This window comes from Rattus norvegicus, chromosome 4, assembly GCF_036323735.1.
Source record: "Rattus norvegicus strain BN/NHsdMcwi chromosome 4, GRCr8, whole genome shotgun sequence".
In the NCBI taxonomy this organism is placed as follows: domain Eukaryota; kingdom Metazoa; phylum Chordata; class Mammalia; order Rodentia; family Muridae; genus Rattus; species Rattus norvegicus.
In genome coordinates, this window is record NC_086022.1 from 145,836,784 (window position 1) to 145,852,280 (window position 15,497).

Consider the following 15,497-nt stretch of genomic DNA (forward strand, 5'->3'; position numbering starts at 1 on the left):
GCTCATGCCAGTGAAAACTGACTCTTCTGCTTTCAATAACCATTATTTGTGTATAGCTCTTCACCAGGTTATTATCTTTGTAAGATATACTCCATCTCTGTGAGATAAATCCCATCTGCATTGACACGTCAACTCATATTACCATTGGGTAAAGTTTGTTTAAGCAGCTATCTTACTGAGATTTCACGTGTATAGCTTTTCTAGCATTCCTAAAAGAAAATACCTCATAGCATACTTCTAGGTCCTGTGGCTCTTACAGTCTTCCCACCCCATCTTCTGTGATGCTCCCTGGGCTTTAGGTGTAGAGGCTGCACTGTAGATGAGTTCACTGGGTCTGGCTGGGTAACCCACTGACATCCATTTTTTAGTTCACCGGTTGTGGCTCTCAGCAGTGGTCTCTGTCTATTGAGAAAAAAAAATCTTTGATAAGAGGTGAACACTACAATTCTTTGTGAGATGGAAGGTAAGTATTTAGAATGTCATTAGAAATTATACTGCTGGGGTTGGGGATTTAGCTCAGTGGTAGAGCACTTGCCTAGCAAGCGCAAGGCCCTGGGTTCGGTCCCCAGCTCTGAAAAAAAAAGAAAAAAGAAAAAAGAAAAAAGAAATTATACGGCTGCAATAAAGGTGGTATTAGAATGAGTATCTAAAGGAAAGTTTAGAACACATATGTTGGTAGATAGTGAATCTGTGCACTTCTATTGTACAAGTGCACGGTGTGCAACTGTGTAGGGTATGTGTGTGAAATGAGCTCAGGTAAGTAATTCCATTCATGAAAAATGCACAAGCCTGGTAGGAAATATTTGCTATTATCTATAGCCACACTGTTCTTCCTTATGCTCTGTTATGGATCCTTAATTCTAAAACAAATTCTAACACACTACCTCTTGCTTATTGAACCTGATTATTTTCATTTTTTGGTCACATACCATCCATATCTTAAAGTACAAAAAATTTTCCGTTAGTATAACAGGCTTCCCATTTCTGCTGAGCATGGGACACGGATCCTGCAGAGAAGAAGGGAAGAAGAAACAGTGTACCAGGAGCTGCTCTGAGGCATCTTCATAGAACATGCCCATAGGCTTAGTTCCATTACCTCCCGTATGCTCATTCTTTGTTTTCACATTGAATATACCAAGAGTATTAATTTCACTTGTAAACAATGGATAGAATATAAAGAGTTCAATAAGTAACTAAACTAATGAAAAAGAGAAAGAAAAAACTCATACCCATCTCCTAGGAAAATTGATTCTAATGAAACTTTGGTGACTTTTGTTCCAGACAACTTAATACTCAAAAATGGCTTCAGGAACCCAACACCATATCTCACAATGAAAATATTTCATGTTTATTGTTCACCACTGTTAAGAAGATAATAGTATAGTTCTACGAGGCAAATACTATTCATCTATCTAATGCCATCCTAAAGTTGCTTTATTTTTAATAATGGTTCTCACTTGACATCAATCAATTGAGTCTCTCAAAAGACAATTAGTAACATTTGTAAATTTTTTGATTGTCACATTTTGAGGTGGTACTATAGGCATAGCACAGGAAGATATGATGGGATGCCACTAATCCCATCATTTGGCTACTGGATGAAAAGTGCTGGGGTTGAGTGGTCCTAATTTAAAGAGACTGAAACAAGTCAGACATAACCAAAGTTGCACTGACCCAACTTATGATAAGTTTCCTCACTTTATAGTTTAAGATAAATTTGGAGGACTGAAGAGATTGAGTACATATCTATTAAATTTTTCAAGGTTTCCTTTGGTAATAACTACATACTTAAAATTGTTAATCTGTTAGTTTTCACTCATAGATTATTTTTACCCAAATATGATCTACATTTTTGTTTCTATAAAAGAATACCTGATCGGATCAGTTTTGTAGATAAAAGTCTTATTTTCAGATGATTTCAGAAGGATTTCAGTTTACCATGATGGGATAGATAGAAAATAGCATTTGGATCCCTGGCTCTGGGAAAAGAGCAATGCCTTTGTCACATGACAGTAGATAAGATTAATAAAGAACAGACAAAACCAGAATCAATTATAATCTTCAAAGAGTTTTCCTAGTGATCTACTTTGGACAGACAGACCCAAAAGTCTCTAAAACAATCCTAAAATCTAGCACCACCCTGTGAAGTCCAAGCTCATCTACCTATGGAGGTCATTCCAGAGTCAAATCACAACAAATAGCTCTGGAGACATTTAGAAACCACTTAGGGTACACAGCTCAGAATCTCTAGCTCATTAATATTTATCGAGTGCCTGTTAGGCACTGAACACATTCTTAGAAGTTGTGAGTGAATAGCTTAGTCCACCGAAATGGAATTTTTAAAGTGGTGTAAACCATGGACGTCGCATTTGTCGTGGAAGGATATTGGTTTGTTTTCATCAAGTGGGGAACTAGGAGGGATACCCAAAAATCACAGGGAAGCAGATCTTAGCTCATCTTATCCCTGTGTTTCCATATACCAAGAACTGTCGCCAGTAGAAATGTATGGTAAATATCTGGGGTGGGAATGTTGCATACTAAATGGGATTCCCTGCAGGTAGACTATTTTCTAAAGGAGTATTATCAATGGATGGGGAATTGAAAAGGCAGGAGATGGGATCATCCCCAAACTAGCTCTATTGTTTAAGATTATAGCAGAAGAAGAAAGGATATTTGCTTTAAAATACAGTTTTCTCCTTTTTAGTTTAATTTTATTGGATATTTTAGGTACTTACATTTCACATGTTATCCCTCTTTCCCTTTCTCCCATCCACCCTTCCCCTTCCCCAGTTTCTATGAAGATATTCCCACTTCCACCCGAACCACTCCCTCCTCAACTCCCTGGCATTAACCTACACTGGGGAAATGAGCCGTCACAGGAAAGTGTTGTCAGCATTAAAACTAAATGATAGATTCTCTGAACCTTGGAACCTGTGTGACTACTCAAGGTCACATGCCCTTTTGGCCATGCTAAGTCATAGCATTCATTCTGTAATCTAGTCTGTTATGTACCATTGTTTTTCCTGTCTTACCTTTGTTTTTCTCATCGCTGTGACAAAAGACCACTTAAGGCAGAAAGTGTTACCTTAGCTCACAATTCCAGGTTTCAGTCTATCATATTGGTCAGCTCACTGCAGTGAAGATTTGTGAGAACTAAGTCACATTGCAGCTGTATTCATGAGAGAGCAACAGATGCACGATTGCTGCACTCAACTCTTTCCATTTCATTTAGTCAGGTCCCAGTCAATGAAACAGTACTACCCACATTCACCTCCATTCACAGAATTGAGATAATGCTCCACAATGATGACCATAGGCCCCGCCCAGTCTAGAACACTTCTCATCAGAACTCTCTTTGAAGATGAGTCTATACTGTGTCCAGCTGGCAGTTAAAACTCTCTTTTCTACTACTCTGATTTTTAGTTCTCTGCCTCCCACTTATAGATCCTATATTGGCATACTCAGATAGGAATGTTCACCCTAGTTCCCTCCCTCAACAGACTGTGCATCCTTTGTTTGTGTTTCCCCTTGAAAGTGTCATGTTTTTCCTTAGTGTCAATCACCACAGACAGTTTTCTGAATTCTGAAACTACAGCTTCAAACTTATAGCATACCTACGGTTGTCAGACATTTTAAATGTGTTATGACAGATGAAAAGCTTAACATTGAAATAACAAGATTCAACAGATATTAAATTATTATTTTATTATAGCTTTTCATAAGTATTTACCCATTTAGTATTTTACAAATCAATTATTAGTAGTGTAGGCTTTATAGTGAATGAACTAGAATTAAAATACCATGCCTATCATTTCATTTTTAAAGATCTGTTTTATTTTTCATTAAGTGTCTGTGTGTGGTATGTGTATATGTGAGTGCACATGTCTGCAGTGTCCAGAAGAGAGCAAGGAATCTCTTGGAGCTGGAGTTTCAGGTGCTTGAGAACAATTGGATGCAGGTGAATCCTGCTATTTCGAAAGCTTAATATGTTCTTTTAATTGTGGGGCCAACTTTGTAGACTCTGTCTGCAATGTCTATGTGACAAACTTGAGGCGCGGTGGAAATAAGCTTTATAATAGAACTCTAATTTATTTATCTATGAATAGGCATGGTGGTTACATAGTACTGAAAACATTGTAAAGAACAATAAAAATTATTTTGTATAACTGTATCAATCAACAAATGTGAAATCCTCACCCAGTGCTACAAATGTGTTCTTCTCTAGTAATATGATGATCATTCTTATATATTTTAGCATGTTCTCGTTTCCCAAATAACAACCATAGCTAACTCATAGGTATTTGGTAAGATTTATAATAATGTCTTTTATACTTTAGTCCAGTATAATCATTTAAAACATTTTCAGTAAAAAGTTGTCAGAATGGCCCTTATGGTGGTTGTGTGTATTTTCTTACCTAAAAATAAACACTGAAAACGTCTCTGGGACATGGAATATGTAGCTCCCTGATTTAATTAATTTCTGGTGTAATTAATTACTCTATCATGCTATTTTCTGATTATATCCAAGGCATACTTGAAATTTGTGTGACAAAGCCACCTGCATCGATTCAAATGGAAATGCATTCCCTCTGGATAATATCACTGACCTGGGGAGTAATCAGACATAGACACAGCCTGTATCCGTGCCTTTGACTGGGATTCAGCATGCTTCACAGAAGAAAGAAAAATTGTCAGTAGGACTAAAGTTCAAAGAATACTGTCCATATTTTGTTGTGGGAAATATTAGATCCAAAGCAAGACCTTACTATTAAATATTACTATATGGTTTGGACACCAAAGCCATTGCATGGCTCAAGGAAGTACAGATTACAAATTATTCCTATCAACAGATTCCTCTTGAAAGCAAAGCTAGGATATCTTCCTGTGAACAAAGGGGCTGCTCACTGACTTTGATCACACAAAACACTGAGTAGAATTTTTCCTTACTCAACACCATATCTTAAGCATTTGATGGTCATTGCTTTACAACCTGAATTGATCCACCTTGATGAAATTAAGAATGTTTGTTTCTCCCTATGAATACATGTATCGAGCCTCTATAGAACTTAGAAACCTCTTTTCTAGCCACAAAATTTGTCTTTGTCTTGCTTCTTCTCAGTCCTCTTGAGAACAAGATCTGTATCTGATCCTTTATCAGTGTTTACTGCAGCTCTGTAGATTCAAATGCAAGCATGCAGTGAATGTTCTAAGGCAAAATGAAGTGGTGGGTTTACTCCCAGAAGAAAGGCATATCTTGTAGATCCAAGAGCAAGGAACGCATCAGGGTCTTAGAAATTAGCTAAATTCCCAAACTGTAAGATCCTTTGCACTGTACATCTCCCTTGTTCTTTGGTATCCATTTGATCTATTCCTCTCAGCTACAGCAAATGTGTTCTTCCAAGGCCATCAGGCTGTACTTTGGTCTTAAGTTTAGAATCTCAGTGTAAAAATCAAGCAATGTTGCTTGACCTGAAGTTTCTTACTACTAAATTCAACTTACCAGGCAAGGCAATTTGATTAGAATCAGGTGTTCACCTCAATGCCAATCATTCTATCGCATCCATTCAAAACTGTATATAAGGAAGTAGAAAAAATGACTTTTAAATATAATTTAAATAAAATTTAAAAAGCCATGTGTTCAGGACAATTCACTTTTTACAAAACCCACAGCAAAATCTGCCTTCATGGACCCCCAAGATCTCTCAGACACTGGATTCCCAACCAGGCAGCATATACCAGCAGAGATGAGACCCGCAATACATATACAGCAGAGGCCTCCTGGGTCTGAGTTCAGTTAGAAAAGATACACCTACATTCAAGAGACTGGAGGCTCCAGGAAGCTTAGAGGTCTGTTCGGCTGGGTTCGGTGGAGACATCCTGGTGGAGACTGGGAATACGGGGTTCGGGGGAGGGGCTAGGGGATGTAGAACAGTCAGACAGTGAACTGGGAGGGGAATAAAATCTGGGAAAAATATATTTATGTCTGTGTATTCAGGTTGGAAAAAAAGAAATGATATGAATTTTCTTCCTGAAATTAGGATCTTTTAAGTGTAGATATTTTTATTTACAAGGACATTCACTTGCTGATTGATTTTATGTTTCCTAAAAATGTATCTTTATAAGCAAGCCAAACATAAGCTAATAACCTTCAAACTAGAGTCCTTTAGGACCTGCCACTATATCAAGATTTAAAAATTAGAGAAAGGGTGGTGAATTCTGGTCAAAGTCTAGAATATCCATAGATGGGTGAATTTGTCATCAAAACCTTAAGTATGATACTTTAAGGAATGATTTTGAAAGTGACATCGCTACACGTCCAGAAACCAGTTTTTCCTTTCTTTTAAAATGTGTTTAATCTTTGAAAATTTCATACATGTATATGATATGTCTTGATTTGTAACCCACATTTTACCTGGAAGACTCTCCCTACTAACTTCATGTCCTCTTTAAAAAATAATCCAATTAGTCAGTTAATCCTGATATGATCCTAATATGTCCATGGATGCTATATCATTCATAAGGCATGATTACCCTACCAGTAGTCACAGCCCCAAAGGACGTTAGCTCTCCATTCTCCAACAACAATCAAACACTAGGTGCTCCTCCACCAGGTAAAGCCTAGGAATCCCTGTTTTTCCCCTGATGGAAATATTAACTGATTTCAACTAGTGAAATCTTTTACAGAAAAGCGGTGTATCACTTTCTTAGCCATAGACTTGTAATACACAATATCAGGTTTGAATTCTCTTCCAGGGAACAGGCCTCAAATAAAAGAGAACAGTTTGTTGTTCCCATAAACACTCTTGGAGGTATTGTACCAGTCAGTGAACACATCTGCCCAGTGAGTCTCTATTGTATCATGCAGGATCCAGTAGTGGGTAAGATTGTCAAGGCCTTTTTTCTCCAGCATTAAGAATTTTATCTATCAGGGAGAGGACGTCATGGTCAGTTCTAGAATAATTTCTTTATGTTCTGAAACCAGTGTTTGGTCTTCAGCAAGAAAGTCTTACATCTAGTTATAATGGGCCACTAAAAGCAATGATAATAACCTATATGGCTATACCAAAAATTATTACACTGAATGGGCATTCATTTGTGAGTAGTGTTACTATATTTTCTTTTTTTGGTCAAGTTCCTTATTTCTTTTTATATATTCATGTGACGTGTCTTTCTTTTAAAATGCTATTGTTTTCTTCCAACTAGTAGACAGTGGAAGCATATGCAATCAGAAATAAAATGAAATATAATTTTGGATAAACCGTCTTGTGTTGTTATAGATGTTTGATTATATAAGTTTAGATGTTCTTCTTAGAAAAAACTTCTAGATGCCGAGACATTTTTAGAGCAGCGTACAAAATGAAGATGGTAACCAGGCAACATGATTCTTGTATGGTTATTAAAAATAAAATGTGTAGCTTCCACCATGTAGAATAATTCTCTGACTTTTGATGTGTTGTTTTTATTCTTTCCCTCAAAAGAATAAGCAGATTCTACATGCTCAAATAATCAATAATTTTCCCCTTAAAAGTTATTATCTCGTTAGTTTATTTTTCCTAGAGAATTTTACACAGATAAATCAGTCATGATAATTTGATATGATTCTTTAAAAGTGTGTTCAAAGATTTTGCATAAAAAGTATTTAAGTATTCACACAATCTGTCACATGAAAAAATTAATGCTTGGTCATTAAGATGACATCTGGCTTGAACAAATATGTATTTTTTCCAAATACCAAAGTGTTAGTGACTAAAATTTTGGCCAATGTTCATATCATGAATTACATTATTTTTAAAAAAGTAACCAAAACGCTACATCAAAATGTATTTAACTGTGACAAATATTCTTTATCTGTATCCATTACCTGATACTTTTAAATCATGACTCATAATACATATATGTTTATAAAGGATCATATGTTCAGCTTAGAAGACTTTGCTTTCTCTTCTTCATTTCTGGTAGACTTTGTGTAGATCTTTCAGGACTATATATAAAAGGTAGCTGAGGGTCTTACATTGTGTAATCTTCTAGATGACTATGTGTCGAGTCCGCCTATGTAGCCAAAGCACCTGGAAAGTGAAAGGCTGGTGTCTAGAGACATGGGTAGGTGCTGTAATTTAGTTGATGCGGCTTCTAGTCAAACCATAGGTGAATATGTTTTTACACAGACCACATATTGCTTTAAGGTATGGCCAGGCACATGAACTGCTGTTCTACACAGACGTTCTACATGTAGATCAGGGGATTAAGCCCTCAAAAGAGGACTCTATATATAAGTTGTGGTTTGTAGATTGTTGAAAGGCTGTCCTAAGGGAGGCATACACAGGCATTAGGTCTTAATAAACACTCCTCTAAATACCCGAAGGCCACTCTTATTGGAAGGCAGATCTTACTTCAGAGGTACCCTGTGAGACTCCTAGTAGTTGTCATTGATAATGAATAATATCTATATCATTCGTTGAGCAAAGTTCCAGTCTGCAATCTTGCTGTCAGATTGTTTTCTTTCCGAATATTGGAAAAGTAATAACAGCTAACGTGAGATGATCAAATTCCAGAGATAGAAAATAGAAATACTGGCAGATGCCTGACAATTATTATTATTATTATTATTATTATTATTATTATTATTATTGTTGTTGTTGTTGTTGTTGTTGTTGTTGTTGATATTGTTATTATTATTATTATTATTATTGTGTGTGTGGTGGAAGTTCTCTGTATAGGTTTGTGTGCACAAGTGCAAGAATCCATGGAAGAAAAATCTTTGAGACATCCCTGGAGTTGGTGTTCTTAGGCAGTTACATACCGCCCATTGTATGTGTTGAGATTTTAGCATTCAAGAGCAATGTGTGCTTTTAACCACTGAATTGTCTCTCCAGCTCCAAATTCCTGAATATTTAAGAATGCCTGTTCATTTCTATTTTTCTATGAAAAGGATTTTACTTTAGTCCTCTTCAGTCAATTATTTTTATTAACTTGAGTATTTCTTATATACATTTCGAGTGTTATTCCCTTTCCCGGTTTCCGGGCAAACATCCCCCTCCCCCCTCCCCTTATTTATGGGTGTCAGAAATATTGAGACATGGCATCTAATCTTACAAATTTGCATAAGCAGCTATAGCCTTGAGTTGCAGGTACGCCAGTAGAAATCTCCATTCTCTTCTCCCAGAAATCCTTCTTTTTCCCCAGCAGTCACAATCGTAAATTATCCTGAGCTGCTCTGAGTCCTGGAGGAAATAAAATGTCATTGTAATATAAATAAGAATAATCCAAAGCTACTAAATAATAAATAATTTTTGCAGCATACACTATTGTTCTTAGGTCTCTGAAAGATAGTAGTGACCAACAATCATACTTATGTCATAGAGATAGTAAACATACTATACTATATAAAAATACCATGTGATTCACCGTCTGATTTTTCAAGAATTGTTAGTAGACTAAAGTTCATGAATTCAGAAAAAAATATGATTATACAAAATACACCCAAGAAAAGCATTTAAAATGATGCTTTAGGAGTGGTAAATTACCTTAAGTGTATTATCATTAATTTAAATTTTTTATTTGACTATAACATTTGTAAATAGTAAGTTTGTAACGCCAGTTTATTGGAAACATAAATTTTTACCAAGAACGGCTCATTGATTTTTATATTAAATTTAGCTTCTTAAAGACTTAAACTGCAAAGGAGTTAGAGACCTCAGTATAAACACTGATTTTTAGGATTAATTATTCATGTCTAGTATGCTACTGGGAGGCTGTGGCATGAATATACTTAACATGTATAATAATTCATATACAGTCATGAATTATTAATAGATTATACCTGTAAAACATTTGCATAGAAACCAAAATTACCTTGTCTTGGAAAATGGACTCTACCTGTAATGTTGTAAAAGATATATCCATACATAGCCCTCCCTTTCTTTCTCTCCTGTGCCTATGTGTGTTTGGTCTTATGTAAAGAATCAATAATACATAAGCAAAGAGTAAACACACGAGATTCTATCATTTATGACAATGAATCAGAGGTCATTGTTATAGTTAAGCCAAACAGTGATTTCATCATGCATGAATTATTAAAATGTTACTATTTTGCTAAATGAAACTTGAATGGTGATCTCTTCACTAGAGGCTAGGAATGGAGGTATTTTCTACAATAATGTTGCATATCTCACTTTCTCTGCCTCATTCGTAAACATTTCCTATGGATTGTTTGTTTCATTTTCATAACAATTAACTCTTTTTTTCTCAAAAATAATGGCAGCTTGCCACTAATCTCTAGAGAATTTCTAGGTGGATCTCTTTCGAGCTTTATTCCATGATGTCAGCCAAAATGATTTGTATTTGTTTAACTGAATTTACTTTAGCAACATTTTGTAGAAATGCAAATGAGAAAGACATGGATGAATAGGGTAAAGATGTTGGCTTCTAAACCTCAAATTCAAGACAGGAGTATGCAGACATGGGTGGAAACAAGAAGGAAGGCATGACAGTAAGTCCTCAAAGCACCTGAGTCATACATAAAAGAGACTCCTATTCCCACAAGTTCTTACAACCATGTGACCAATAGTCCTCTTCTTAGGAGAGCTCACAAATCACTGGCTTTCATTCATAGTTACCTACCTGAACTTTCCCAATAAATTTTCTGGGTTAGATAATATTTAATTCCTGAGATAGGATGAGATGATTTCATTAACCTCCAGCCAGTTGATGATTGTAAGAAGGATTCTGTTTCCCTACAGATATGAAATACTACATTTATTCTCTAGTATATTCTACCCCCATGCTTACCTGTGATTCTTTGATCATGCTTTGGTGGTCTTATTTCGTCTGTGCCAGATCTTCTCTTCTTTCTCCTAGGGACTTTTGAATTGTCTTATCATGGGATTTTTGATGAGCTTATCTCTCCTCCTCTACCCCTGAGGAATCATACTCACTTTCTCTTTTTATTCAGAAAGTTATGGCTCTTAGATAGTTTCCCATATAAACTATAAAGCATCTTGTCTAGCTATCAGAGAAAATGTTAGCATTGCTACTCATGAAAGGGACAAATTGTCTTGGAGAGAATTATCATAGGGAAGAACTGAACCCTCCTGAAGAACTAATATTGGCCAGATTAAATGGAAAGATACCATGAGAATTTAGATGCAATACTTTGTCTTTGCTTGTGGAGTTATTTCATTTCTGGGTTTATACTCAACTTGTAATGAGTTGTTATCTAAGCGTATAAATATGAATGAGTTTTCTTGGTTATATCTTGCTGCTTTCCTAAGTTCCTTATGTTTCCATTGGTTAGATCAAATATGTTATTCAATACATACAACTTGGTCTTTTTTCATTGCAGTAAAGTTTAGATGATTCACAGTACTCAGAAGAAAGAAGAGAAATGCCACTTTCAATGGTAGAATGCTCCATATCTGTCTTTTTTTTTTTTTTGGAGCTGGGGACCGAACCCAGGGCCTTGTGCTTGCTAGGCAAGCGCTCTACCACTGAGTTAAATCCCCAACCCTCCATATCTGTCTTATAAGGTGCCAGATTGGTGTGATTTTCCAGAGGATCTGAATTTCATTGTCAAACTCAGATGACACCTTATGATGTCTATAATTCAGTGACTAAAGATTTAACATCCATGTCTGGTCTCATGCATGTAGTATACATATACATGCAGGCAAAACACCATACACATAAAATAAAACAATCCACCCTATAGGAATAAATATATAGTCATTTCATTTCCATTGAGGCATTCCTCATATCACAATAACCCTGTACCCCTTCTCCATCGTGTATTTCTTTTTCCTTCTAATTCAAGCAGTAATGGATTTCTGGGAATTCTCTTTCTAACATATCACTTTCTTTTCTCTTCCCCACACTCATATTATTCTGTGCTGTGAATCAATCTTACCCTTACCCCTGAACCACTGACCCACTCCGCATTTGTATTTTCCTTTCCTCTGTTTATTGGAGGTTTCATGCACTATTCCCCAGATCATGTATACAGTGATGAAGTATACATTCTTTAAACACAGCCACTTCATGGTTTGGAAGCAGTGTGGGAAGCGTTACAGAGAGCCCTTGTACTTGAGCTCTAAAGTCAGAAGTACTGGCACTGCTTGTCACTGGGGCTGATAAGGATATTCCCCTGACCTGCTGTACACATCTTGGAGTTGAGAACATAACATGCTTGAGTGCTGCATATTTCAGGAAGTTTAGATGCTAGAGAAAGCTTCTCTCTGTCTTCTGACCTGGTAATGACATCCTGATAGCATTCCTCATACCCGTAGGGAGATCTTCCATGCCCTTTCAGCTAGAAGGACCTTTCCTAATCATGTCTCCCAGGATGAATCATGCCTTTGTTGAGTACACTCCATAATCTCAGGAGGTACATGAGGCCATCACTTCATTTCACATAGAAGAGAACCCAGCAAGAACAGTTTGTAATGACAGATGAAACCTTATTCCTTCTCCTTCTTGTTTAGAATTAACTTCCCAAATGATGACAGTTGTGCTTAACATGAGCCAGTGGGACACTGCTTCAGACTAGCCCCGAAAGGAATTTAGGAAATTAAATTTATCAGTTCAACCAAAGGAGAAAGTTCATGCTAAGAATTCCATCTGCTTCATATAAAAGCAGAATAGATTTGCTTTAATAAATCTTTGATTCTGTTTCCTTTGAATCAAAACTGTGGGACTTGGTGCCGTGGGTTATATTTCAATACTCTGGTAATGGTCTTAATTGTACTGAGATATATGCTCCAATCATGTTTCTTCTGAGATTTAATAGAGATGTGGAAAAGTCTCATTTCACACATACATAATAGAGAAAGAGACAGGTAGGAGAAGAATGGTTATTTGTTCTTCAAATGTCTGATACTATTCCTATCTCTCTGCCCTACCTGGGTCACTAAACCTCTTTTGTGATGAGCCCTGTTTCTAATGGTACACAAGCAGATTCTTCTGGCAGCTAAAATTGTAATGACAGACTATGTGTAGGGACTTGAATGCTTAAGCAGAAGGAAGGCCTTGCCCTTCATCTATGTCAGAAGCTCCTTATCTGGCAGTAAAGAGCTACAAAGTATACTTTTCTGAAGGGACTTCAAAGACTACTGTCAGACACTTTAAACATCTGTACAGGATTCTTGAAAGCCATGAAGATCTTGTGTGTGGTTAGTTTTCTTCTCTCTGAATGGGAGTAGAGGAAACTAATAAGAATCCATTTATCACTCCTATGATGCTAGTAAAAGGTAATAAGTTGTTGGTCCTATAAGGAAGTCTGACTTGTACAAGCAAAAGCAAGGCCGCAAGAATGGCCTATGTGGATGATACCATTTTATCTCTTTCTCTGACCCTAGGGTTGTGTGAGAAGACATGTTTTTGAACCTGGGTTACCCTAGCACTATCAGACCAAAGAAGCACACACAAGGTTGCTTTAGTTCCTCACTCTATCATTAGACCACATAATGGTTTCTCTTTTTGTTTTTGAACTACCAGTTTCCCCTGTAGTACAAGTTGTCTTATAATGGGGCATCTTCAAGGAAGAGAGAAATTGGCATGGTTTGTGAGTAAGAGCAAACCCCATAGGACTTTTCTAGATCTTTGGTGGGTATGAAATTCTAAAAATAAGAAAGAAAATAAAAATCCAGCTTTTACCTCCTGCTATTAGTCTGGTCTCCATTTTCCTGGTCAGTTGAAAAAATGATATGATACTTACCAAAATATATGCCTACTTAATAGAATATGTAACAGATATCGAAGTTTGAAACCAGGCACCCTGCTATCAAATTCATCTGGATCTTCATTTCTGACTTTGAAGTATGGTTATGAATTGTAGCTGCTGCCTAGAGTTAATGCGACACTTAAAGAGAAAATGTATGTAGAATGCTTTCTGGTTTTGTCATTGTGACCACTGACACATCTTTTATGGCATATGGAAAAGCTGAATATTTTAAGTATGTGGTAATAGGTCCGTCTTTGCCTATAATTCTTTAGCTTTAAACTTTCTAAGTTTCTGGCTTACTTCCACTGCCACTGATGACACTGTATAGACTGACAGAGGGGGTGGTGCCATCTTCATTTCTACAAATAGACAAAAGGAAGACTAGCAGTGCTAATTGTGGACTTCCCTGGGTGATGTAGTGACATTAATGGAACTGTCATTCAAGCCTAGTTCTTACGACATTTTGAGTCTAAGTCTGATTACTGTGGCTTTTTGTTTGTTTGTTTGCACTTTGATTCTCTTGAGACCCTTGTAGGTCCATTGCAATATTTGAAGTACACAATCCAGAAAGAACAGCTGGAGAATTGTATGGTACTTGGACTCAAATGTCTCTTCTAATGTAGATTTTCTATGAGTAACATAGAAGTGGCATACTTATGTACCTGTGTCCTCTTTAAAATCAATCTATTCCCATTTTGACTAGGAAGCCAATTTCATGATGGGACAAAATTAAAAAAAAAGGCCTTGAAATGTTATTCACTAGGGGCTGGGGATTTAGCTCAGTGGTAGAGCGCTTACCTAGGAAGCACAAGGCCCTGGGTTCGGTCCCCAGCTCCGAAAAAAAGAACCAAAAAAAATGTTATTCACTAATTCATATCTGAAATAGCCAAGTACAAAGACTAGAACATAATGGTTGACTTTGGGCACGTTATAATTTTTTTTCTAAGCTTGTGCTTTCTTTTGTACCAAGTGAGAATCGTGATAATAATTACTGCATGACAGGTCTACAGTAAGCACTGAAACACTTGTTACTGTGTGAAGATGACAAAACTAGTATTTTGATAAGTTCCCTTGTTGCCACAGCTAAATATTTGGCCAAAGCAAGTTAGAGAAGGAAAGGTTCATGGAACCTCACAGTTGAGTATAGCCCATTATGTATTCAAGCAGGGATTTAGGGAGGCATCTGGTCACAGTGCATCCACAGAGGGGAGAACAATAAATGCTAGTGCTTAACTTGCTTTACTCTTTTATCCAACACAGAACCCCAGTCTAAGAAGGATCCTATCCACAGTTAAGGAGGGGACCCTGCCTAAACTAATCTAATAAGACATTGCCCAGAGATTTGCCAACTACATAAGTCAACACCCTCAGACTGACAGTATTAATCATCACAGCTGAAGATGTTTGTCCCTGGTTTAGCTTACTCGAGATGCAAAACTTTTTCCTTATATCACTGCTTGGGTTTTCAGTGAAAAAGTGCTTGTAGATCTCCTTTGCTTATTGAGTTAGAGATCTTCCTATAGTTTAGTGAAATATATGAGTGTGTATGTATTCATTTATACATATGCGTTTATATATATAAATACATGTGTATGTGTATTCATATACACATGTATGTTTTATATGTGCTTATATGTACATTTATATTACATATATATAATGTGTGCATGACTGTGTGTGTGTGCACACATAATAAATCTTCTACCCTACAACCTATAATGTGTTGCTTTTTTTTGTATTCTTCATATGGCAGAAGTGATCTCCATGACTTCTGACCTTCTCA

At 36.5% G+C, this 15,497-nt stretch overlaps 1 protein-coding gene across 5 annotated transcripts in view; it reads left to right on the forward strand.

Moving 5' to 3' along the window:
- The window catches only part of Grm7 (glutamate metabotropic receptor 7), an 882,386-nt gene that overhangs the window by 550,070 nt on the left and 316,819 nt on the right, over positions 1–15,497 (forward strand).